The following is a 26,524-nucleotide window of genomic DNA, read 5'->3' on the forward strand; positions in this document are numbered from 1 at the left end:
AACAACTGCAACTTCATTTGTTTCAAAAGACTCTAAACACCGCAACCATGGCTTCTTTTGGTTGAAAAGACTTTTTTTTTCCTCAGGATTTGCATATTATATGTACTCACAAGCAATCGATATTTGACTGATTCAAAAACTTCTTCACTAACTTAATATGAAATATGTTAGTCATTGTTGGGCAGATTAATTTTGTCATAAACGTTGTTGCTATATGAAAGAAAGTAATGATCCATAACTTGTATCACATAGGCAGACTTAAGTAGTCTGAACATAGAAAAGTTAGAAAAACTGTCATTTTAATATTAACTTATTGTTTTCAATTCAGTAGATTAAGTGAATGATTACAAGTTGCCTGAAGAAGGGGCCTAAGCTCTCTCGAAAGCTTGCATATTGTTCAGTACAGTTATCTGTTCAGTTAGCCAATTAAAGGTGCCATTTTGCTTGACTTCTCATTGTGTAGCTTAAATTAATAAAGTCAAACTGTCTAACCATAATCTGTTTTTCTGTCCTGTCTAAAACAAAGACATTTTTTTCTTTTCAGTCTTATATTTGAAAATTAAAATCAAATGACAAAAAAGTATACAGAACTCTCATTAAGTAGAACCATGGACTACTGTAGTACTGTATCAGGACTTTAGGGCAGAGTTGTGCACACATTAAATTCAATGAGAAAACACATGGAAAAAGTTATTAAGTAGCGTGGTAGACCTTTAAGAACCGTCAAAACCTGACTTGATGTTATTTTGGAAGAATTAAGTAGATAGCACTTGCAAGTTTTTTTGGGCTGAATGGCCTGTTATTGCTTAAATCTCTTCCAATGTTCTTTTGATCTAATGTTCTATTTCATAAAACATCCTAGACAGAAGTAAATGATTTGTTTAGAAAAGTTGTGAAACACCGGTACTAAGAACTTTGAAAAGCTAATTTGACAATGTTTCAGCATTTGAAATGATTAAACATGAGCAGGATGTTTTGCAGTTTTATCTTTGCAGTCTATTTCTTGTTATCTACTGGTATAGAGAATGTTACTGGTACAACATACTAGACTGATGATACAGATCTGTGTGGTACAGCAGAAGTAAATCTGATGTTGAGCAGTCTATGAAAATGTGATGCTCAGTTTAGCCTATTGTGACGTTTATTTCGATGCAGTGCAAGACACTTCATAAGGGTGGGGATGAAATGTTATTACATATTTTTAGAGAGTGCTTAGTTTACTGCCAGTTGAAAAAGCCCCTCTGGAAATAAACATTTTGGTCTAATTTGATCCTACACTGTTGTTTTACTGTATCTGTATTTGGATTTTTACAAATAAAAGGGCATCTGAAACAATGATATTTTTAGTTTCAAACATTACTATCCTAAAATATGAAAACTTGTATTTATTAGTTTCAGTAATTTTGGAGGGTGGTCATAAATTTTGTTTGGGATTAGAACTACATGTTTTGTTGTGTACACCCCATCGCCCCCTCAGCTCAGCGACTAGTGGTGTACTTTAACCTACTTAAATCCATTGTCTGAAGTGAATCCTCAGGGGTACTTTATAGCTGAGTCTGAAATTACTCCATCAAAGAATTGGTAAATTTGGGCGGAAACTTGCCGAATTCTAGATTAGACTTGGTCCTTAGGAGAACTTCATTTATTTCTGTCTCAAACTTGACTCATACTCAGTATTTTCTGGACTTGGCGTTGAGCCCCCATAGATTCAGTTTTGACTCGATCTCAGCAAGCTCTGGTCCTGGGATTGACCAAGGTGTACTGTAAATATCTTGAAGGGCAGTCATTCCAGCTCATTTACGCTCCTAAAAATAAATGTGTCAGTGTGGTTATTCAGAGTGATGCCATAGAGGAACCAGTTTTGCTAAATGAAGGATCCAGTAAGAACTTTTTATTTAGATCAGTAAACGTTTCCATAAATGACAATGAAACAGTATTTGAAACAGCAATGAGTTTATGATGTTGAAAGGATTCTTGCTGCATAGAATAACCTCGGCTAAATTCTTGCTTTATTGATCTGTTAGTATACTGCAGGCAGCCTGTTATACAATGAGGATTTATGTTTTGTCCACATATTAGGAATGTTACAAAACCGAAAGAACTGATTTCACATGCAAAAAAACCCTTACTAGAGTGAAATGGTTCTATGTCAAGCAAAAGTTTTAATAGGAGTCACACAACCCAGTAAAGAGACATTAAAGAGTCATTATTTTTGAGAGTGTACTGTTCAAAGAGGCAAGCGAGGCACCTTAATTGACAAAATTTACACTGCACATTTGCTCGAGTTTCACACAGATCTAGTGTACATTGAATTTCACAACACACCTCTACTGGTGGTATACTCTTAAAAGTAAAGGTGTCAGAGTGGCTCTTCAGAGTGATGCCATAGGGGAGCCATTTTTGGTTCCCCAAATACTCATCCATATGAAGGTTCCAGAAAGAACCTTTATTTGTTTAGATCTATATCCGGCCCCATACAGTAAATAACCATGAAGACATGGCAAAAGATTTGTGAAATACCAATGGGTCAAGATTTTTTACTTTTATTTCTGCATACAATGACACAGGCTAAGTCAAGGTTTTCTTTATCTGATGGTGTCCTGCTTGGTAGTCTACTATACATTACAGATTTAAATTTTTCTTTTTTCTACATATAAGGAAGTTTTTCTTAGTACAAAGAACCAATTTCATTTGCAAATAACTCTTCCCAGAATGAAATAGTTAATAAAATTGCCAAGCAATAGTTCTACAAGGAACCATACAACCCAGTAAAGAACCATAAAATGCCATTAAAGAACCAGTATTTTTAAGAGTGTATGTATTATTTTACAACTTTACATGATCGCTCATTTTACTTTAGGATTGTGTTGAGCTCAATGTTGTCTTTGTGAATAAATTAATATTCTGACTTTTACTTAGAAACAAAACTTTTCAGTTTTACAACACTTAAATAATGTGTTTAATGGGCAGATTGAAAATTTAGTTTAAAGGAGACTGAATCAAGTGAACAGGGGTTTGTGTCTGGGAACTTTATAATTAAACCTCTGATAGCTGCATTAATATTTCTGTTCCTTGTGATGTGCAGCCCCTTGATTAAAGGGCTAATAAAGAATTAGACTTACAGAAGCCAACGTGTCTTTGATATCTTATTAAATGAAAATGCTGTCAGCATCATGTGTTGTAATGTGTAGCACTGGGTCCCAAAGTGCATTTCAATTTTTATTTACCACGTCTCCTTAACACTCTTAAAAATAAAGGTGTCAGTGTGGTTCTTCAGAGCGACATCAATAGGGAACTATTTTTGGTTCCCAAAAGACCCATCCATATTAAGGTTCCAGAAAGACCCTTTATTTAATTAGATCTAAAACAGGCTCCATACAGTAAATAACCATGAACAGATGATAACAGATGTGTGAAATACCAATGGGTCATGATTTTAAAAGAACAATCGCTGCATACAATAACACAGGCTAAGTCCAGATTTTCTTAATCTGTTAGATAGATAGATAGATAGATAGATAGATAGATAGATAGATAGATAGATAGATAGATAGATAGATAGATAGATAGATAGATAGATAGATAGATAGATAGATAGATAGATAGATAGATACTTTATTAATCCCAAAGATAGATAGATAGATAGATAGATAGATAGATAGATAGATAGATAGATAGATAGATAGATAGATAGATAGATAGATAGATAGATAGATAGATAGATAGATAGATTATTAATTCCAAGGGGAAATTCACAATTAATGTTAGTGTCCTGCTAGGTAGCCCAACACACATTAAAGATTTAATTTTTATCCCACATATTAGGAAATTTTTCAAAACACAAAGAACCAACTTAATAAGAAAGAAATGGTTCTTTGTCAAGCAATGGAGCAATGAGAAACCACACAACCTGTAAGGAACAATAAAATGCCATTAAATGACCAGTATTTTTAAAACTGAAGGTTCCCACAAAAACAGAGGAAAATTTCTGTATGCAAGCTATTCATCTTAGACTTTACTTTAACTGCTAATGAATGTAAAACAGTTTTAGCTTTAATTTGAATGCTTCATTTTTTCTTTTGTAGTATAAAGAGCACCAAGATGAACGAGACATGAGCGCATTTTTTGTTTAACACAATAAACATTGCAAATTGTTGGGCCCTGTCTGATCAATAAGTGCCCTTAACTACTGGCTGTCACATTAGAAATAATTGTAACCATTTACAGACTTTGCTTTTTAAAGTGTTTGATTGGTCAAGTTCATTTCATTTTTAAACATTAAGATTTGTTTTTTTAATGAATTGTTTAATGAACTAAACGTCTCTTCTTGCTGGTTCATATGTTTGAGATGACACAGTGCTAATGTAAGTCATGAAGTTTACTTATTTAACAGTTAAGGTAATAATGATATTAGTAATAAAGTTTATAATTATTATTTTTATTAATCTCATGTTCACTGTTATTATTTTCTCCTAATTCAAATGATGAAAATGTATGGGTGTCATCCTTGTACTTTACATCTAGTACATATTTGCATGGATTTAAAGAGTAATGTAAAAGTGAAGTAGCTGGTAATGTGCTTACTTTTGCCAGGAAGTAATGAGTGAAATAATCCAGTTTCAATATGAGAGAAATAATTAGTAATTTGTAACAGATTTCTTTTTTTGAGTAACTACCCCAACTCTGTTGTGTGTGTATGACTTTGCTCTAAAATGGACTGGCACGCCATCAGGAGCTTTATCCTACTCTGAAAAGAGCGCTAGAACTTGAATCAGGTTAGGAAATGGAGGGGTGGATAATTACTTTCAATTCTGTTCAACCATTCACTGTTACCATCCATCTATTAAACAGTTTGAGTTAATTTCACCAAATCATTCAAACATATAATTTTGATTTACCCTGTAACAAACCTTATAACATTATGTCAGGTTTCCCCAAATTACTAGCATCTTCTGGATGAGATCAGGATTGTGCCAGATAAAATCCTAGGGTTGAACCAGTAGGGATAAGTTTAGAAGAAGAGTAAGGATAGTGTGGTGCCGAGTAAGTAAGTAAAGTAAGTAAGTAAGTGAGTGAGTGAGTGAGTGAGTGAGTGAGTGAGTGAGTGAGTGAGTGAGTGAGTGAGTGAGTGAGTGAGTGAGTGAGTGAGTGAGTGAGTAAGTAAAGTAATTTTATTTATACAGCACTTTTCAAGAATAAATGTCACCAAATGTTTTACAAACTGACATCACAGACACACACACACACACAAGAGAGCTAATACATTAAAACCAGGAATAAAATGCATAGACATACACAATAAAACTTCATAACACACTAAAGCCAGGTTGAAAAAATTAAGACCGAGAAAAAATGCATAGACATACACAGTAAAACACAGTAATGTTACAAACAAATGAAAACCAAGAATAATATGAAGAGACATACACAATAAAAAATAAATAAATCTGGAACAAATTTAAACTAGTTGAGGTTAAAGGTTTGGACTTCAAATCCTGTTTCTGACACTATGTGACCCTGAGCAAATCATTTCACTTGCCTGCTCACAGGTAATTTTTACTGCTCAATAGTATGAACTTTGATGGCTCCTTAGACTTATAAGAGATTCTCATTGATGTTTCATTTAAGAATCAGCTTTTTCACAAATGTTTCTCCTGAAATTCCTTATGAGAATTAGCTTTACAGAAAAAGGAGACATGAGATACAACTGAGGTAAAAGGAATCAAAATTGAGAATTTTGTTTGAAAAAGCATGCCATATTTTATGTGATCTTTTTCTAGTCTTATTTTAATCTCTTTCAAGACTTCATGTGTTTTACTTATTATTAGACTGATGCCTTTATCCAAGATGACGTATAACATTTCAGATACAATCCATCCATCCATCATCCAACCTGCTATATCCTAACTACAGGGTCACGGGGGTCTGCTGGAGCCAATCCCAGCCAACACAGGGCGCAAGGCAGGAAACACACACACCAAGCACACACTAGGGACAAATTAGAATTGCCAATGCACCTAACCTGCATGTCTTTGGACTGTGGGAGGAAACTGGAGTACCCTGAGGAAACCCACGCAGACACGGGGAGAACATGCAAACTCCATGCATGGAGGACCCAGGAAAAAAACTTGGATCTCCTAACTGCAAGGCAGCAGCGCTACCCACTGTGCCACTGTGCTGCCCTTGAGATACAATCGGTTTACATTTCTTTAGTATTTCCAATTGGAGCAGAGGCAGATGAAGTGGCTTGCTTTGGTGTCAGTAGTGGGATTTGAATCCACAACCTCAGGGTTTTAGAGTCTACTGTACCACACTGCCTGCCTTTTCTTCCAGAATTTGTATGACCTTATTGAGAACTGCATTGTAAATTATTACAACTAACAGTATTATTCAGAAGCATGGACTACAGTTCTGTACTCACAGTAAAAGTGTTTTATTACCACAAAGAACTGTTCATAAATTTCATCATTTATTACTGAGCACATAATACAAATACTTTCAAACTGTAAAAAAAATAAAAATAAAACACTACTTGGAAAATCTGGGCCCATTGTGTGACTTTGCCAAGATCGCTGCTGAAACTGAACAGGATACGTCTGTGAGAATGCCAGGGTGTTTATTTTTTTTACCTCTGGAGAACAACTTGAGAAGCATGATTAAAAAAAAAATGTTTCCATTTTATTTAATTCTGATCTCATTGTTGTCTAGTAGATACCAAAAAGAAATTAAAGAGATCTCTTTTTTGATTTTTCATTCCTATGTGCTCCAAATGGGAAAACAAAAGAAATCTGACCAATCCTACTGTTAAATTAATGTCAGACAAATAAATCAATTAATAAATAGTACTGAATAATCTATTATAGCAGGCAGTGTGTTAAAGTGGTAAATGCTAGGGACTTCAGACCCCGAGGTTGTGTGTTAAAATCCAACTACTGTACTCACATTGTGTGACCATGAGCAAGTCACTTCATTTGCTTGTGCTCCAATTGGAAAAACAAAAGAAATGTAAGCAACACATCTTAAATGTCACTTTGGATAAGCAATTGTATCTCAAATGTTGTAGGTCACCTTGGATAAAGGCATCAGACAAATAAGTAAATGTAAGTTCAATCTAAAAATTCAAGGAGAAGCAAAGATTATGCTGGTGTGTGTGTGGGCCGTACTTACATGCTTGACACTATTCACTGGTTCAGTTTTATAAAGCTTAGGAAATGTACACTAAACCAAGTCTTTGATTTTATAAACTAAAGTATACCCCACAATGAATAAGCTCTTAACTGGAGTGAAAAGGGAAATGTAAAACTACTAGCATCGGCCAACTATCCCTTCCAAATATAAAACCTGTCAACCTAACGTGATTTCTGCTTGGGTTCACAATAGTGTGAAGCATTTAATGGTATCCAGAGACAAAACAAGAGTGATTTTAACCCTGGAGTATTTTTGGCAAGAATAATGCTTGACTATCAAAGTCATCAAAACAATGTCATTCAGATTAACTCAATGCCTGCTAAAGCCACATTGCCTTGGTATCATGTTGCACACAGGGGGCATAAAGTCACTTCCATTAAGGGGCCCAATGCTGAGTATTTTGCACAATTCAGTTTTAGGCAGTAAGCTATTTAGAGCTAAATTGTTACTCTTGATTACTAACTTTCGATTAATTTATTCATTTTGTTCTCGTCTGCACTGCACTCATCTGTAATAGTACTGACTATAAGGCAGCTGTATAAATGTGGATTAATCAAATAAATTATGAAATCAGTGTGGACAGCACTCTATATCATGAAGACTCGTTGATGGCAGAGCACTGTGATGATTTTGTGTGTTTAATAACATACTGTACCTCACTCTCAAACATGTTATTTACATGAAAGAATGATTAACATTTTTGAATATAGCACAAAGTTATCAGAAACATCCAATAGCAAAAACAGATACATTTGGTTCAATCCTGCAATAATGGACTGAAAGATAAAAGATAAGCAAATGATGACAATAATCACAGGCGGACGTTGTTTTCAAAGTCTTGATGTAGACAAATGGCATGGAATTTCCATTCTTAAGTGATGAGTGGCTGGGCCCCAGTTTCGGGCGTCAGTCCCGGATAGCAGATGTGGCCTTGTTGCCCTGCTAACCTTTGACCTCCTGCATGTCTCTGCACTGGAACCATGAGAAGCAGTTTTCGCTGGCAGCCACCAAGGCGTTTTTTGTGTGTCTGCTGAGAAGCAGAGAACACAGCTGGGAAAAAAAAACGAAAGCAAGAAAGACGTGCTGTTTCTGCGCACGCCGCCTTGCTCTGAGACGGCTCTGCTCGGCTAAGACTTCCGCGTACAAAGCGGCACCCTTGGGATGAAGCAGCTTTCGCCATTTGTACAGAGCTGTGAAAACCTTTCAAAAGTATTTATTTAACCCCTGAGACCACTACAACAGTCTGTCCTTCAATAAGAGAAATCTAGAAATTGGAGGCCAGCTGGGGAGTTTGGGAACCTCACTATATAGCCATGGGAATTTTTTTTCCTCTGTAATGTAGAAAGTTTACTTTCCCAAAAATATACTTCTGCACTTCCTTTAATATTTTCCTCTTTCCTTCTACATAATAGCCAACGTCCAAGAGTAGCACCTAATCAGAAATCATTCACTCAAATCATTCACCCCTATTTATGCACCATTTTAGATCATGTAGCACGGCATAACATTGCTAAACCGGTTTAAACCAATTCAGAGTCATGGGTGGCCAGGCCCATTTTAGCAGTCCTGGGCACAAGTAACCTTGGCCAGGGCAGCAGCTCAAGGGCACATCTCACGCTCAGCCAATGTAAAATCACCAGTTAATACAGCATGCATGTCTTTGGGAACGTGGAAAGATAACAGACATCGACTTTACATGGACATTTAGCAAGTAAAATGTTCAAACCTAGTGCTCTTGTGAAAAATCTAGCTGCTAAGCCACTGTGTCACCATCTTACATCATCTGTCAGTCTACGTTTTAATTTAGTTGCTGCAGTTCTTCCTGTTGAACTTTGACACTTTCCCACCCAGATCACTGCCTTTTGGACTATCCAGAAAAAGACATTTTTAAGGAAAAGTACGTCAGCGGACTCCTGGCTGCATCAGTTGGCCGGGCAACTGAAACTGAAAATCAAGTTGGTTAAGCGTGAAATGAAATAAGCAGCCTCCAGGGCCCAACGCAGTGGGGTGGGACAAATCTCCCTCTCTGTCACTCTGTCTCTCTCTACGCAAACACAGACCATTTTTATTGTTCATGCAGTGAGCTGAGCTGGCAATGAATCACTGAATAAGTAACTTTACTAACCCGGGTTGCCTATCTGTGGAATTTCCAGCTTCACTAGCTTTATTTGCATACAAACAAGACAGACTGCTTTTTGCTCACACTGGAAAATCTAAAACCATTCAGGAATCTGTTTTTCTGTTTGTTTTTTTTTTTGCTTGGGATCAACAGTACAGAGCAACAAGAGTGTGGAAGAGAGGTGAAGAAGAGAGTGCAGGCAGGGTGGAGTGGGTGGAGAAGAGTGTCAGGAGTGATTTGTGACAAACGGGTATCAGCATTAGTGAAAGTGAAAGTCTACAGGACGGTAGTGAGACCAGCTATGGTATATGGGTTGGAGACGGTGGCACTGACCAGAAAGCAGGAGACAGAGCTGGAGGTGGCAGAGTTAAAGATGCTAAGATTTGCACTGGGTGTGATGAGAATGGACAGGATTAGAAATGAGTACATTAGAGGGTCAGCTCAAATTGGACGGTTGGGAGACAAAGTCAGAGAGGCGAGATTGCATTGGTTTGGACATGTGCAGAGGAGAGATGCTGGGTATATTGGAAGAAGGATGCTAAGGATAGAGCTGCCAGGCAAGAGAAAAAGAGGAAGGCCTAAGAGAAGGTTTATGGATGTGGTGAGAGAGGACATGCAGGTGATGGGTGTGACAGAGCAAGATGCAGAGGACAGGAGATGATCCTCTGTGGCCGAAAGAAGAAGAGAAGATCACGAGTCTGTTTTTCTGTCAAACATATCTGTGTATGATAATCAACAAGTGTTTAATTGATTGAATAATTATATTTACAGTATGTCTAATTTCCCTTCTGCAGTACTGACATAAAGGATTCCACGTTTTGTATTTGTGGACTAAGCCTCCTGAGCCACTTTTAAGTCCAGCCTGGTTCCCAGGCAGAAGGCATGTGAGAGTCTATCTCTGTCTTTCCATTTTGTTTTTTTTTTTTTTTTTTGCTGCTCCCTGCTGAACAAAAGCGTAGCCCTTTTGTTAATTTACCAGGCAGAATTTGTCTGGCAGCCTGAACATAAAGAGCAGAGTACAATATAAATACAAATGTATTATGAGGGTTTATGGTGATGTCAGGCTGCCTGCTGAAATTGGATGATACAGGGCTGTTGATGCAGTAGATAAAATTAATTGCTTTTATTTAAGGCATTTATTTCAAACACATTCCAACTCTTGTGCTGTTACATAGGAACAGGAGACAACTTGCAGACAGTTCTGTACATGATTATGGAGCAGGCAGCAGGGATCTGACTCAGGGCCATCTTAACAGCATCATAGGCCCCTGGGCAAAGTAGTGTGTAGGGTAAGGCCCCTGTTTTAATAACAAAACAGAAACATACATAGGCATTACAAACATCATCTGCCCCTATGCTCCTGGGGCCCTCAGCCAGTGCCCATTGTACCCATACGTTAACATGGCCCATAGGGCAACCATGTAAGGCAGGGGTGTCGAACTCCAGGCCTGAAGGGCCGCAGTGACTGACAGCTTTTCATTCTAACCTTTTCCTAATCAGTGACCAGTTTTCACTGCAAATTAACTTCTTTTCCCTTCATTTTAATAGCCTTGTTTTTAAGAAGACCGTCCTCTGGATTGATTCTTTCCGTCATCAAATAACAGTCAAATAGAAATGAGATGTAAAATGAGCCAACAGATGACCAGATAAATTGGGGCTACAAATGCCAACCAATTTCTTATTGAGAAGCCGATTCTTGCTGTTAATTAAACTCGTTATTTAATTTCATTGGTTGTTGCCGCTCTCATTCTGCCACAGCAGACATTTCCAAAACTGTTGATTTTGTGTTTTTTTCTAAGAACATCATCAAAATGTTTTGGTGACCTGAGAGATCAACCTTACTGAGACCGTCACCTTTCTTTATTTTCAGATACAGTATCGTGAATTGAGCACGAGTGAGCTGGTCATGTGGCGGCTTGTTTCATGTTTCAGTTTTATTTGGCTGCTAATTAAGGAAAAAGAAACAACTAAGGGGCCTGAGTCAAGTCAGGCTAGGGGCACAAAAGAGGGGCGCATCACTCCCTCAGCTGAATTGTGCCATCTCATTTTGGAACATTTAACTTGCACCTCATGAATTCATTGCAGCATGACTACTCATCTGTCCCAATTCACAAGAAGGAGTCCAAATAGCTACTTTTGAAGTTTTTTTAACACTCTTTGGAGATAATCAGTGTATGAGTGCTTAGTAATTATTTTATTTTTATTTTGAATCTGTATTGTTTGCTTACTTTGTTTAGTTTGTTTAGTCAATGAGGCAGAGATTTAAAGTTAAGGGTGATGAAGCAGCATTAAAGAATCTGAAATGAACAAGGTAGCAGGTTGGAATGATAAAGAAACAAGACAGTGGACAGCCAAATGAAGCGACCTCACAAAGATGGCGATTCCACTAAGGAGGTTTAAGCATTTCATCAGACGTCTGCTGATGGCCTAAGCAGGGCTCCCTTAGAATAGCAGTATGGTCCTTAAAAAGGCCATTAATTTTTGCTTGTGTCTGTGTGCCATTTTTTACTTCACCAAAGCTCATGCTGTTTTCCATATGATTAATCTGTTAAGAAAGGTGAATGTTTTTTAACCAAGTTTATTAACAGCATAATGAAATATCAACTAATTAAGTAAAAAATCTATTTGATTGTATAACATTACATTTTTGGTAGTGAGGGTTTGTTGTTACTGCACAGTTAGTTTATTGAGAATAAAAGTGAAAGTAAAGTTTCACTTGATCAGTTGCAACGGCTCATTTTCAGCCAAAATTCCGGCAGCCCCACCCTCTGAAACTTAAAAGTTATGTTCTGGGTAAACAGTAAAAGTTGCCTTAAACATGAATTTTAATGTTTAAACTTGCACGTCTGGAATGGTAATAACAACAGAATGAATTCAGTGCAACATATATTTGATCATTTCTTATTTTGCCTAGATATAAACTTGACAGACTTGAATTCACTTAATGTTTTAGTGCATACAGTATGTGATGTTAACATGTGTCCAGGAATGGCTTGTCCCAGCCCAGCCCAAGAGGTATTTTCTCTGTGAGAGTTCTGCCTCAGGTCAAATCGATTTGATAACCCCTGTTCTATACTGTGAGGAGAAAGAGCAGCTTTGGCAATGGCAGATTCCTGATAAACAGACCAAAAAGACCAGCAATACAGAATTGACCCTGGACTCACTGGAGGCTGAAGCAGAAAAGAGGATAACTACAAAATTGGAGATCACCGTGACTCATGCTGCTCATCCTCTCCAAAGTGTATCGCTCTGTAATATCTTTAGCTATTGGCTCATTCCAGCACAGAATGCTAAGAGGCAATGCTTGAGCTCAGTTTTACTTGTAGCCATCAGACTACATAATGCCTCCTCCCATTGCACCCATCTCCACCTTAGATAATTATTTTATTTGTGTTTGTTTTATAAACCCTTTCATTTGAAACAAAGCATTACAAAATAACACAACTCAATCAAACAAATTAAAATAAAATAGCAAGTACAATAATATGCTTAGGAAACAATCAAAAAAAATCTTTGCATTCAGCTCCCACCCAGCAAAACCAGTCAGGCAATCCCTTTAAAAAAATGTATTTGTATAGAATAAAACAAGATGTAGAATAAAAGCTGAAAACCAGCCCAACAAGTTTGCTGAATTTCAAGTTCTTGTCAAGATCTGATAAATGTTTGAACAAACCTTTATAACAATATTTTGTTTTTTTCTAATTTGAGAACAAATAGTTATAGAAGGTGGACTGGGAATCTTCATGCAAGTAATGTTACAGCTGACATTTCACAGCACACTTTTAACCCATCTGGCATTACTCCAAATACTATAATATAAAGGTGTGAGTAGTAATTTTAACTGTTAGGTTATATCTGAAAAATATTCTTTTTTTTTGTTTGCCAAGATGTTTTAAATGTAGGAAACTCCCAAAATATTTGACCTCAGGCTTTTGTTGACTTTATTTAATTTGATTTGAATTATGGTGTGGTTGGTGCTTATTGAATGAGAATGTATTTTATGAATGGCTTAATTTCATTCTTCTTTCTGAAACTTTAATTGAAAATTCCTTTTCCAATTACTCCTTAAAATCAGTAAAGTGTAAATTCCATATATTTTTTTTATATATACTTTGGAGATGCTGTCTGAATCTTTATCCACACGACCCTGTATTATCTTGGGGTAGATACTGGTGAAAGGTGTGGGTTAGGTTGCTTTAGCAGTTTGTTTCTAATCCACCTTCATAAAAGGATAAGTGTCTCTCTGTCTGTCTGAGTGTCTATCCAGTTGCCATGTCTCTGGCATTCCAAAAGATGGTATATCACAGACATTTTTCATAATGAAATGTATTGCATTTGTCATTTCAACAAATGGCGCATCACAAATATTAACTCTGATTTTACAAATCCCATACCAAATGGCATAAAACAGAGACATATGCATTACATGGTTCTACTTCAAACGTTAAGACTGAGGTGTATTATTAAGATTTCATCCTGTCTTAGATGGGGAGCACAGCTAGTTTGTATATAGTGTGTAGCTGGAAAATTACATTTACAGCTTAATTGTTCTAACTATTGCAATCCCTTGTGTCTCCCACAGTTAGAATACAATATAGGTTTGAGAAGGCAGCAATAAGTGAGTATCATGTGGAGTTTCTCTGCTTTAAAATGTGTCCTACTTGGTTCCATATCTTTAGTAAACTGTGGACCACTGGGTTGCTATGGATTTATTGATACCTAGCGTTAACTGGAGCACAGAGCAGAACATACAGTGAAGACTGGATTTAATTTCCATTGATAACCAAGCAGGTGTAGAATTGTGAACAGTTGTGAATTTCCCTTATTTTACTGCACAAATATTTGCAACCAAGAAATAGGACTGAAAGTTAGGAAATTACTCCACCTTCTTTTCGAGATCTCTGTAGAGTCGGCTTTGGCATGGATGTTTTGAGCTCCAGAAACATGATTTTGCAATTGAGTCTACTGCAGTTTCTTAAAGATTTGTTGCTGAATATAGGGATGCGCTGAAAAAGATATTGGAGCTCTAGGAGGATATTCATTTTGATAAACTGATTATCTGGCTAAGTTAAAATGCAGGGATGACCATCTGTTAAAATCTTGTTTGATGTTTTCAGTTGTACTAACAAACTTGTGTTTAAAGAAATTTTAACGTTTCCTTGAAATAATTATCCCAAGCTATTTAAACTGCTCTGATACAGTCAGTGAGAAGTTAACCATCCTGATCTGATGTGCTAAAGAGCTCAGTGGAAAAAGCATGATTTTATTCAAATTGATCTTAAGAATTTGTATGATATAGGGATCTTACAAAATTCTACTAGCAGTTTTAAAACTAATAGTAGAGATAATTGTGGGTCTGAGATAAAAAAACATCATATCATCAGCATAAGCCCTTCCTTTATGAGCTCCTTTACTTGTTTAACTTAGCTGATTAACTAGAGATGAACAGCTAATGGTTCAATGACAATTGCAGAAAGTAAAGGTGATAATGGGCACTCTTGTCTGGTTCCACATTTCAATTTGAACTAATCCAATTGCTAATATATTATATATATTATATATTCTAATATATTATTAATATATTCTAAAACTTTTGGACAGTTAATAATAATAATAATAATAATTCATTACGTTTATATAGCGCTTTTCTCAGTACTCAAAGCGCTATCCACACAGGGAGGAACCGGGAAGCAAACCCACAATCTTCCAGTGTCTCCTTACTGCAAAGCAGCAGCACTATCACTGCGCCACCTGTGAGGACAGGTCTATTGGGCCAAACCAAAGTGTCTTGTCTTTAATAAACCTGGTTTGATATTGTGATATTCTGTAACAGCAATGAAAAAAACAATGATTTACAGACAAAAAGAAATAAGTATGTCTTGAATTAGGGCATAACAATCACCATGGGTGAGGGAGATTGTGGACCATAATCCATCCATCATCCAACCCGCTATATCCTAATGACTGGGTCACGGGGGTCTGCTGGAGCCAATCCCAGCCAACACAGGGCGCATGACAGGAAACAAACTCTGGGCAGGGTGCCAGCCCACCGCAGGGCGCGCACGCACACACACACACCAAGCACACACTAGGGACAATTTAGAATCGCCAATGCACCTAATCTGCATGTTTTTGGACTGTGGGAGGAAACCGGAGTACCCAGAGGAAACCCACGCAGACACGGGGAGAACATGCAAACTCCACACAGGGCTACCCACTGTGCCACCGTGCCGCCCGTGGACCTTAATAAATTGTGTAATTGCTGCAGCAGTTTTAGATAATTATATTTGGGATTGCTGAAAGCCTACATCTGAATTCAATACACAATTAAAGGTTCCAGCCCTTGTAAGTTTGTGAGTTCTCATATTGGGAACTCATGCAAAGTCATTAAGCATGAATTCTCTTGTATCCATGTTTGGTATATGTTAGACAGAATTAATTTAGATTCATAAAGGTTACCCACCATATATAACATATCTCTTTTCAGAATCTGATACTACATCTGCCACTACAAGTGGAATTGTTTTGTGGATTTTAATTCCCACGCCTCTGGTTTTCTTACCATAATTAGAATGTTTAGTAGATAAACATCTACTAAAATGTAAAAATAATATCTCAGCCTTTAAGGGTGTGAGATATGAGAAAACATTTTCCTGTTAAAGTTGTGATTGAGGCTTTCTGTTTGAATAGCATTATACTGCTTCTGACTGCTTCGAAACATTTTTGATATAAGATGAAAGGAGAAACATGTTTTAAATTTCAGCTTTATCACTAGCTTCACATCTACACTATCAGGTTTTATAATCAGTGAACTGACTAATAAATTACCAAATAAGAAAATAAGGGAATAAGACAAACAAATACTAACTTGTTCTCTTTCCCTTCTCTTCTCACATCCCCCAAACGAGGCTAAGATCAGACATCCCACAGTCCCATTCCTCCAACATGCCAAGAGACAAGGCACATCCAAAACACACATAATCCCTGACAGCAGCAAACTAAATATTAAAGTGAGATATGGACTGCTGCAAATCTTTACAATTAAGAAGTCAAGGTAGAACAAGCCTCTGGCTAGAGGTTAACAATGACTAATCAAGACTCCAAAAACAAGATTCCTGGCCAGTTATAATAGGCAAATTGGTACTGGGACAACATTTCTTTATATTATTACATCATTTTACTATGCAGTTTTAGTTACATTCTGTATTATATATTCTGTAGTTCTGTGATTTCATTCTATCTGATAGTTTGTATTCCGTATTTTTACTGTTTTGCACTATTTTTTATGTTGCTGCTGAAGCAAAGGAATTTCCCTCTTGAGATCATTAAAGCACTGTCAATCTACCTGTCCTATAAGGCTGACATCTTTGAACCTGACACCTGCATGGTGAGTTCAGAGTTACATTAACTTAAAATATAGCTAAAGGATAAGTTCAGTATTTTTCAAGTCAAAGTTATTTCTTCACAGTCTTGGAATATACATAGTTTGCCACATAAAATTGTGTTTTAAAGTGAGGCATATTTTATGTATTTTATAAATAACTAGTATACTCTTGTATATTATTATGGAGGTGAAGGGCGCTGAGGTCTCATTGTAAAACAAAAATCTTAAACTTTATTGAATACATCCATTTTCAAGGCAAAAATGTTACTGTTTATTGATCCCATTTCTTCAGATTAATACATATTGCAAAAAAGTGCATCCATGTTGTTTTTAAGAAGGTAAAAAAAGCAAAGAGTAAACATTGTTGTGTGTCTGTGCTTTTTACTTCTCTAAGTATTCCATTTGTCTTCGTCTGTGGCAAACTTCAGCCACAGGGCTGTGGATTCACCTATTAAAGTCATCACCAAGCACCATTACTGACATTACTGATTGTTGATGCCCAGAAGTGAATTGCTGTCTCTGTTCTGTAGACAACCAGACAATAATAACTGAAAAAGGCACACTTACAATCGCTTATATTTTTACACTGTATGGAAACTCTTTCTTTATTTCTTAAACATATTGCCTGCTGTTGCTAGACTGATAATGCACAAGTGTGCTTCAGTGAAAGTGAATAGTGAGCAGACACGTAACATTCAGTCAGATTTCAAGAACTGAACAGACGCTATAGACATACATTCATCTCCCTAACCCATTTAACCACGGTCGAGTCACTGGGCAGCAGCAGCCTAACCCAGCAATCATAAGGCACAAGGCAGGAATAATCCCTGGACAGAGGAGAGATGCTGAGTATATTGGGAGAAGGATGCTAAGTATAGAGCTGCCAGGGAAGAGAAAAGGATGAAAGCCTACGAGGAAGTTTATGAATTATAGCATAACAATCACCATGGGTCAGGGAGATTGTGGACCATAATCCATCCATCCATTATCCAACCCACTATATCCTAACGACAAGGTCACGGGGGTCTGCTGGAGCCAATCCCAGTTAACACAGGGTGCAAGGCAGGAAACAAACCCTGGGCAGGGTGCCAGCCCACCGCAGGGTGCACACACACACACACCCATACACCAAGCACACACTAGGGACAATAGTGTGGTAGTAGCAAAGGAAAGAATTAAAAAAACTGGGTTGTTATATCTCCATACATGATTGTCTCAAGGAGACAAATGAGCAAGAAATGTAGCCTTACCTGAAAAAAATAGGACCAAGAATCTCTGAAAAAATGGATTATTTTCAATTTACTGTTGTCACAAGCATGCCTCAGAAATGTGGAAAACAAGTTTTCTTAAATTGAAACGTTTGCAACTTCAAAGTGTGGATGTATTCAGTAAGATTTAAATTAAAACTCTATTGCTATTTCAAAGGTGACGTATTTGGTTTTTATCTGGAACCCTGGTATTCATTGCCTTCATTATAAAAAGCAAGAACGGGCTAGATATTTTTTTAATTTATAAAATATGTTTCACTTTAGAATACAGTTTCTTATGGCAAACTACCATAATTGTGAAGAAATACCTGACTTGAAAAATACCAAACTTATCCTTTAATGCCAATTCAGGCCATCCTTCAGGTGTGTCCCTCCACAGAAGTCTGAAACAAAAGGCAGTTGGGTGTGGACGTCTCCTTTTCATAATCATAGAGCATAAAGTACGCAGGTGTCCTTCATTATGGGAGCTGCCAGTTTTGTGGTACTCTTAATAATAATAATTATAATAATTCTTTGCATTTATATAGCGCTTTTCTCACTACTCAAAGCGCTCAGTATCAGTGACACCTTGGAAATCTGTAGGTGAGAAGGCTGCTTATGTCAAATAAAACATAATTTTTTTTGCATAGTGTCAGTTTTGGAAGGCACTAGGGCAGTAGTCAATAGGTCATTACTCAATGAACTGTGATAAGAATGTGACAAGTTTTAGATTTAAAATCAGTAGCAGCTTTCCTAGAAACTTGCATTTTGAAAATGTGAGCAATGAAGAAGTTACAGGTATTGATCCCCTGTATGATCTGGCACACAAATATCTATTTATATAACAAAAGTGGCTTACAAATAAAAAGTGTTTAGTACAATCATTGGTGTTGTCACACATGCACACAGGAGGCAACGAAAAAGGCTTGAATGGTTGTAATTCCATGCCAGACCAGGGGGTGGCAGTGTGCGCTGATCCTTTCTCTCTTTCAACTGCAGATCAGCGGAAGGAAATCCTGCCTGAGTCTAAAGATGTCAATTCTGGTTGCACCTTCAGTGACATCACTTCCATCAGTTTTCCTATATAATCGCCATTTTCAATACTGCTACTCACTTCTATTTTGGACTCAATCTGCTTCTTGTCAAGTACTGTATATGGTGAGGGGCAACCCCAAACCTTTTTCTGTTTCTTATGTTCTTTATTTCTATACTGTATTTCACATAAAGGAGCAATGGAACGTAAAGTGACTTGATCAGGGTCAGATTGAATTGACAGCCTGGAAATTAACAGAACAAATCCTAAACCACTATGCCACAAATCTGAATTTCATTAAATAGATCAGATAGTGAATGCTCTTTTATTTAGTCTGTCTGCTGCTGGCTGTATTCACATGGTGCGTCCACTTACCCTACCAGCTTCTTATACCTCCACTAACTGGATCTTTCCTTAAACCTTTGCAAACTCCATCCATCCATCCATCCATCCATCCATCCATCCATCCATCCATCCATCCATCCATCCATCCATCCATCCTCATCTGTTTTCAAACACAATCCAGTTATTGGGTTGTGGGGAGCTGAAGTCTATCCCTGTAGTTTCAAGTTGTAAGTCAGAAGCTAGGTGAACAGGACGCCAGTCCATCTCAGAGCATACACATACAAATACCCACATTCCCACATACAGAGTCCATTTCAGAGTGTCAGATTTATTTAACTTGCTCACAGTTAAGAATGTGGAAGGGAAACCAACACAGGAACAAAATCAAAATCCATGTAGACATATTCACAGACAGTCTTCCTTAGCTATACAAGGAACAACTGCTTACCATGGTGCCACCAAGTAACATAAAACCGATTCCTGAAACCCAAAATGCAGTCTCTTAGGAGGAAGTTCCATACCAATATTAGTTTTCATGACTCAACATATAATGAAGGTGAAGTACACCCCTGAAGTTGACATTCCCAGCTTTCAAATAGTATTTAAATGTGTCCCAGTTCCTATTTCCCAGTGATCCAGGCTTTCAGCAAACTGCAAATCCATCTGTGAAATCCGAAGAAAGCACCCTAGGGTGGCTTCAAAAGTTAAAAAATGATTAACACATACCTCCCTCCCACACTGCTTGCAGCACCTGTTTGCAAAGCAAACTCAAAGGGAATTTGATACTCATGTCACCTGAACAGAGCCTCCCCCAACAAGAAAGCATGTCCTGATAAAAAGTGTAAAACTTCCAAAGAAATAGAAAGCGGTTGATCAAAAAATGATCTCAAGTACCCCAATACATAAACATGCCACATGCTAATTGAGAACCCAATAACAAGAAAATGCTACTGTCAAGGCCCGACTCTGGGGTGACACACATAATCAGAAGAACAAGTCATCTCATGAGAGTTCTCTACCTTTAAATTGGCAGGTAAATCTGTGATTCACAGTGGCACAGCAAAGTATAAATAAATAAATACATACATATATACATAAATAAACCCTGAGTGACAGTTACTCTCAAATCACACCTACACTGCAGCCACCTCTTGGCAGACGTTCTCTACTAATACGTGTTTCTTTATTTATTGCCCACCTGCTTTTCCGTCAGAATCCAATGTCTCCTGGTGAAGCTGTTTCACAAGATCACATGTATGTGCACCGTGCCAGTGCTTGTGCCAGTTTCCCAAACCGCTGTCAAACTATTTGGAGACATCATCCACTCAAAGTATTCATCCCCACCATGCCCCAGTGCCTGGAACCTGTTGTCTCAGTAGGGAAGTTGTGAAACGTGGCTTTCACTTTATGGACTGTCATCTGTTATGAACTTCAGCCTTCAAGCAATTTGCATGTTACTTCCCAGAACACAGCAAACCTGTTTTTTTTTTTTTCCCCTCCACACAGTTCAGGTGACACAGTAACAGGAGCACAAATAAGAGCAGTGTAACCATTGTCAAGCAGGCAATTTGTGCAGCCCCACCTGAACTGGCTCTTTCAAGATAGCCACGCCCTTCGGAATTAACGTACTTGTAAGGCTATCCACAGCTGTGCAAACAAGTCAGATTTATTTGTATTTATTCTAATATTATGAAATGTTCTCATGGCCAAATTAACACTTACTGCCCAGGTAACTAGCTTTACAAAGTATTTTCATGGGTAACCTATGATTTTTGTACAGTACTGTATATAATGGATACATGAAAATACAATATGAATGGCTATTTTATTGGGAAGACTTTTATTAAGGTAAATAGCCTACATCTTCAACCAGCCTAGTATGTGGCTATAATACTCACTGAGGATATTATTAGAAACACCTGAACACTGGTTCATCCATGAATTATCTGATCAGCTGATTGAATGGATGGGTATTCTGACTAGGGTCGAGGATCTCCTTCCATAATGGATAGAGTACAAGAATGGGGGCATAACCCAGCTGGGTTGGTCCTTGTTTTCTGTCCCAGTTGGGATGCCCAGATAGTGGATGGACAATGGACAAATGGATATTTTGAATAGTTCATCCCCCAGCACAAGAGGTGGCAGCGCATCCCTAGCTGGAGCCCACTCTAGTTGCCTGGGAACTGTTGAAACTCTGTAAAGAACAGACCTCCCATTTTTGGAGAGCTTCTGTATGACCCAGAAATGCTTCCATCATGCAATGCCATGACACCGGAAGTGCTTTTGGGTCCGACATAAAAGGAGGTGCGTCATCTCAGGTGGGGAATCAGAATTGAGAGGATTCTCGACAACACTCACAGAAGAGACACAAAGGGAGATGGAGGTGCTTTATTGGCTATTGGTGTGGTGCTGGACTGATTTGTTATGGTGATAAAGTACTGTTAACTAATAAATAATAGTTTTATTTTGTCTTGAACTGGTGTGTGACTGAGTTGTGTCAGGTGTTTTTGCTCGGGGTGCCCCCTAGTGGCCACACAGCCAATCATTTGGCAGCAGCACAATACATAAAATCATGCAGGTACAGGAGTTTCAGTTAATGCTCACATCAAAAACCAGAATGGGGAAAAAATGAAATCTCTGTGATTTCAACAGTGGCATGATTGCTGATGTAGATGGGCTGGTTTGAATATTAGTACAATTATTATTACAACTTTAATTATTACCTGGAATTTTTACACATAGCAGAGAAAAATCTACTTCTGTAGAGTTTACTCAGAATGGTGCAGAAACCAAAAAACATCCAGTGAGTGGTAGTTCTACAGATATTGAAGAGAGAGATCAGAGGAGAATGACCATATTTGCTTATTCCAATTATGTATTTCTGTTAATTTTCTTCTATTTATTTATTATGGGTTTTCTATGGGTGTGACATTGTTCTCCTGTGTTACTTGCATTTTGTTGGTGGAACTCCCAAAGCTTCACCTTTGCCTCACTGCTAAAGTTAAACGCAGGCAGGGAAAGCAAGTCCTTCAGCAGTTCATTGACTCAGTTTTTGGAAATTGTTTTTGTTATTGGATTTACTGTTTTTGTTGACATTGTGCTCTGTTTATTGGATACTTCCTCGAAATTTTGTTTTGGGAATAGTTTACCTTGGATTGCCTGTTAGGCAAATCCTTTTTTGCTCTTTTGAGCATTTTCTTATACAGTGTTTATCTTAATTTGTAAATAAATTAAGACTTTTTATAAAGATTTTTTTGTGGGACTTGCCAGACTCGTATGGTTCTCTCTTGAAAGACATTTTCGAGATATCTGAGATTCATATACTTTTTAACTTTAAAAACTCATTCCCATTTTGAGGCCTGGACAGGACTGAAGCCTCCCATTTGCATATTGGCATACTTGTCTGTATGAGACCTATTTTTATGGGTCTTTTTGATGGCCTCACGTGTTTCACTGTTTTATGGTTCCAGAATCATACCAGGTTAATTTAAGGCTGAGGATTGTCTTCCAATGTCCTGGGACTGCCAGGTAGGACTGTCATCTGGAAAAATGCTAGCTATGTATCATTGTTTAAGAGGCAAGAATCATTAAACGTCCTGGGATGGCTTGCCCTTTGTAGTGGAGAGTAGTGGATGGAGCTTCTCTGCTACCAATTACTGGTTGGGGAGACCCACCTTGCTTATTGCCAGCATACAAATATTAGGTCATTGGTGACCTCATGGTATTTGCTTTTGAAACTTTGAAACTTCTTCAACAACAACAATAGGGCTCATCCCAGCCTAGGGCCACTTGACTGTCCAACCAAAATCAGAGCTCTCCAATTGCTAATGTTTTCTTTCCTTTAGATTCCTTTACCCAGTTTAATGCCACACTTGTCGTGCAACCCTCAATCAGGAATGTTATGTTGTATGTTATTTTATCTGCCTTTACCTCCGCCCACACTCAAGTTTTTTCTGTTCAGGATTTTGTGGAGCCAGGAGAGCAAGATGTCAAACCATCATAGGACAACTTCATCAATTGATTCAAGCATGTCTTTGGAGTGTGTGAGAAACAGGGCTGTACATGGTCAAAGGGTCTTCACAGTGGGAGGCAGCAACGACCTCTTCTGTTCTATAACCCTTAATACACATTTTCTGTAATAAGCAATATAGACAAGGGCTTTCAGTTCTTTCATTCATTTTCTGAAGTCATGTTTTTGCTCTTCAGGAGAACATGGGGCCTCTAGAATAACAACAACTATGCTGGGACCAATCAACTCATATTTTTTTTTATATTACATTGTGCTTTTGTTCAAAATACAATACAGACATCTATACTTAATGCTGTGCTGTGTAATGTAAACACAATTAAAATACTGTGTTAATTTTATATAGCTTGTTTATCTTCTCTGTCAATTTGAATTGAATTTTGTGGGACATTTAAATGGGTCAATTACAAGGTTTATAAAAAAAACAACAACTTTCATTCTCATTTGGTATTTTAAATGTTAACCACAACCCCTCCTCTGAGCTGTGTGGTCAACTGTTAATCACAGAAGATGGTCTTTAAAGCAGGTAAATAACCAAATAATGTAGAAAATGTGAGGAGCGAATTAAGAGTCAACAGTTTAAGTGGGCATACAGTTGTGCACAAGATGTTCCTCTGGCATGTCTTCACTATAACTAATCAGTCCAGTCACTTGCTCATTCTTATGTATTCTGTTGGGGTATGTCCAACATGGTCCCCTCACTAGCCATCAGTTTATTTAAAGTTTCTCCATAACCTGATTTATAAATCCCAGCAATTAGCAGTTTATCAGTTGTGGACAGAACAATGGATGATTAGCAAAATTCTGAGGAAATACAGCTGTAGACTATCTGTCTAACATTGGGCACAAAGCAGGGACAAAGAAGACCATGGGGTACACCTATTAACCTACCCCAAAAAGAGAGCATAAAGAATTTCACAGAAACAATGCATGGTCTGAGATTTGAAGACATTCTGAAGCTGGGAGGAAACAGCTGTAACCACTCTGTCACCGTTTTGCCTTCTGAAGAAACATTGCAGATTGCATGCTTTAGACATTACAAGTTATGTTGCAACCAGTCAGCTCGAATCAGCTGTCATTTGCTACACAGAAAGCATTTTACAGTCCGTACTGATATCGAATAACTTTCACTCCATCAATACTTCTTTAAGCAGGGCCATTCAAACTTGAGTCAGGATGTCACTTCCTCAATAAGGCACCGGCTGACATGTTATAAGATTACTTGTACTCCACCCATCAGTGGGTCAAAATGAGACCCAGAGTAAATCACTTAACCTGTGTGTGATCAAAATGTAGAAAGGCAGAATGCAATTCCATTATATCTTTGTGATTTGTAAGTCAAGTTGGATAAAAACAACAATGAAATAACTAAGTACCTTGATCATTAGAAAGGCGCTATATAAATAAAATGTATTATTATTATTATAATTATTAAATGTATAGCTCTTTTTTAACAGAAAATGAAAGCATAATCTACTTAATTGTTCAACAACAACATGGGGACACAAGTGGAATCTTCTTAAGAGCAGAAGTGTCATAAAGTTTTTCTACATGCAAAGAACTATACACACACATAATGTGGTGGAGAGAAGAACTTTACAGACCTTCACATCTCAACTTGATGTTAATCTGGACAATCCAGATCAATAGGATTGGTGAATTTGATGGGCTGAATGGCCCGCTCTCATCACAATTGTTCTAATTTCCTAATGTTCTAACTGTAAATCATTATTAAGAGTACTTAGCTTCTCCCAGAGACAAGCAAGGTTGAAATGATGGTAGGCAATGGAGGTTAAGTTATTAAAGGAATACTCCAACCAAAAATACAAATGTTTGTATCTATAGAGCCTTTTTAATAAAGCACTATTGCAGAATGCGCATAAACTCATCAGTCTCTTTTAGAGTTACACAGTAAGCAATATCACGAAACACTATCTCTCAATCGTGTATTGCTTTTAATAAATAAAAAACAGCTTTATTTCATTATTCATTTTTGTTATTATTGGATATCTGTCCGAGGCCTTTATCCAAGGTGACTTACAAGTTCACAGCCGGAGCACAGGTGAGTTAAGTAACTTATTTGCATCATACAGTGATGGGTTAAACTCCCGTGCATTAGCTTTATTTTTTATTTTACAGAACATCTTTCAAAGTAAATGCAATCTTAATCATTCTATAAAGTTATTTTAAATAATACATATTGCTATAAAGTATAGAAACCCTATCAATCAAGAAATCTTTATAATGCATTGCTTTCTCCGGCGTGACCCTGGATTTTTCAGTTGAACTGTTCACAAGATGTGCCTTTTTATTCAAGAACACCATTAGAACAAGTTTACATCGAAATTTAGAATTGTAAGTTTCATCCAGGGCGGCATGGCGGCACAGTGGGTAGCCCTGCTGCCTCGCAGTTAGGAGACCGGGGTTCACTTCCCGGGTTTCCCTGCATGGAGTTTGCATGTTCTCCCCGTGTCTGCGTGGGTTTCTTCCGGGTGCTCTGATTTCCTCCCACAGTCCAAGACATGCAGGTTAGGTGCACTGGCGATTCTAAATTGTCCCTAGTGTGTGTGTGTGTGTGTGCGTGCCCTGCGGTGGGCTGGCACCCTGCCCAGGGTTTGTTTCCTGCCTTGCGCCCTGTGTTGGCTGGGATTGGCTCCAGCAGACCCCCGTGAATCTGTAGTTAGGATATAACGGGTTGAGAAATGGATGGATGGAAGTTTCATCCATCCATTCTTTTGCTCTGCCTAAATAATTTAATTTTAGAAACCTTGTCAGCCAGAGCCCATCTTAACTACATTGGGTACAAAGCAGGCGCCAAACCTGAACACCTGAGTGCCAGTCACAAAGTAAGGTCACACACTGCTATGACCACCAGTTCTGAGCTAGTTGTTATTTAACTAAACCAGCATGGCCTTCAGAGATGAAAGGAAAATCGGAATGCACGCATGCAGAAATGGGGAGAACATTCAAATTACACATAAATGCCTGTTATTGCATAATCACAATGTTATTACACATTCACATTCAGCATGTTTAAAGATCTCTTGGGAAACAATATTTCTATTTTTTATGCTAAGGTATACAATAGATAATAAACAATACAGCTGTTTGCACTTTCTGCTATCAGCTGGTTGTGTGGGAAGAGAATGCCGGCCAGTTTTCAATTTTCTGCAAATCTGCA

The 26,524-nt window shown here is 37.7% G+C and overlaps 1 protein-coding gene across 5 annotated transcripts in view; it reads right to left on the minus strand.

Moving 5' to 3' along the window:
* LOC114648173 (DENN domain-containing protein 2D-like) overlaps positions 1-26,524 on the minus strand; it is a 108,013-nt gene that overhangs the window by 80,810 nt on the left and 679 nt on the right. The window contains exon 1 of one of the 5 annotated variants that reach the window (XM_028797055.2): positions 20,515-20,747. The exons of 2 other annotated variants lie outside the window; for them this stretch is intronic. The gene's annotated coding sequence lies outside the window, so the exon portion shown is untranslated. Of the gene's footprint in view, positions 1-19,764; positions 19,784-20,514; positions 20,748-26,524 lie in introns of those variants that run through there. 2 more of the 5 variants (XM_028797054.2, XM_051924642.1) reach the window with 2 other exon arrangements.

The sequence above is a fragment of the Erpetoichthys calabaricus genome, chromosome 3, assembly GCF_900747795.2.
Source record: "Erpetoichthys calabaricus chromosome 3, fErpCal1.3, whole genome shotgun sequence".
In the NCBI taxonomy this organism is placed as follows: domain Eukaryota; kingdom Metazoa; phylum Chordata; class Cladistia; order Polypteriformes; family Polypteridae; genus Erpetoichthys; species Erpetoichthys calabaricus.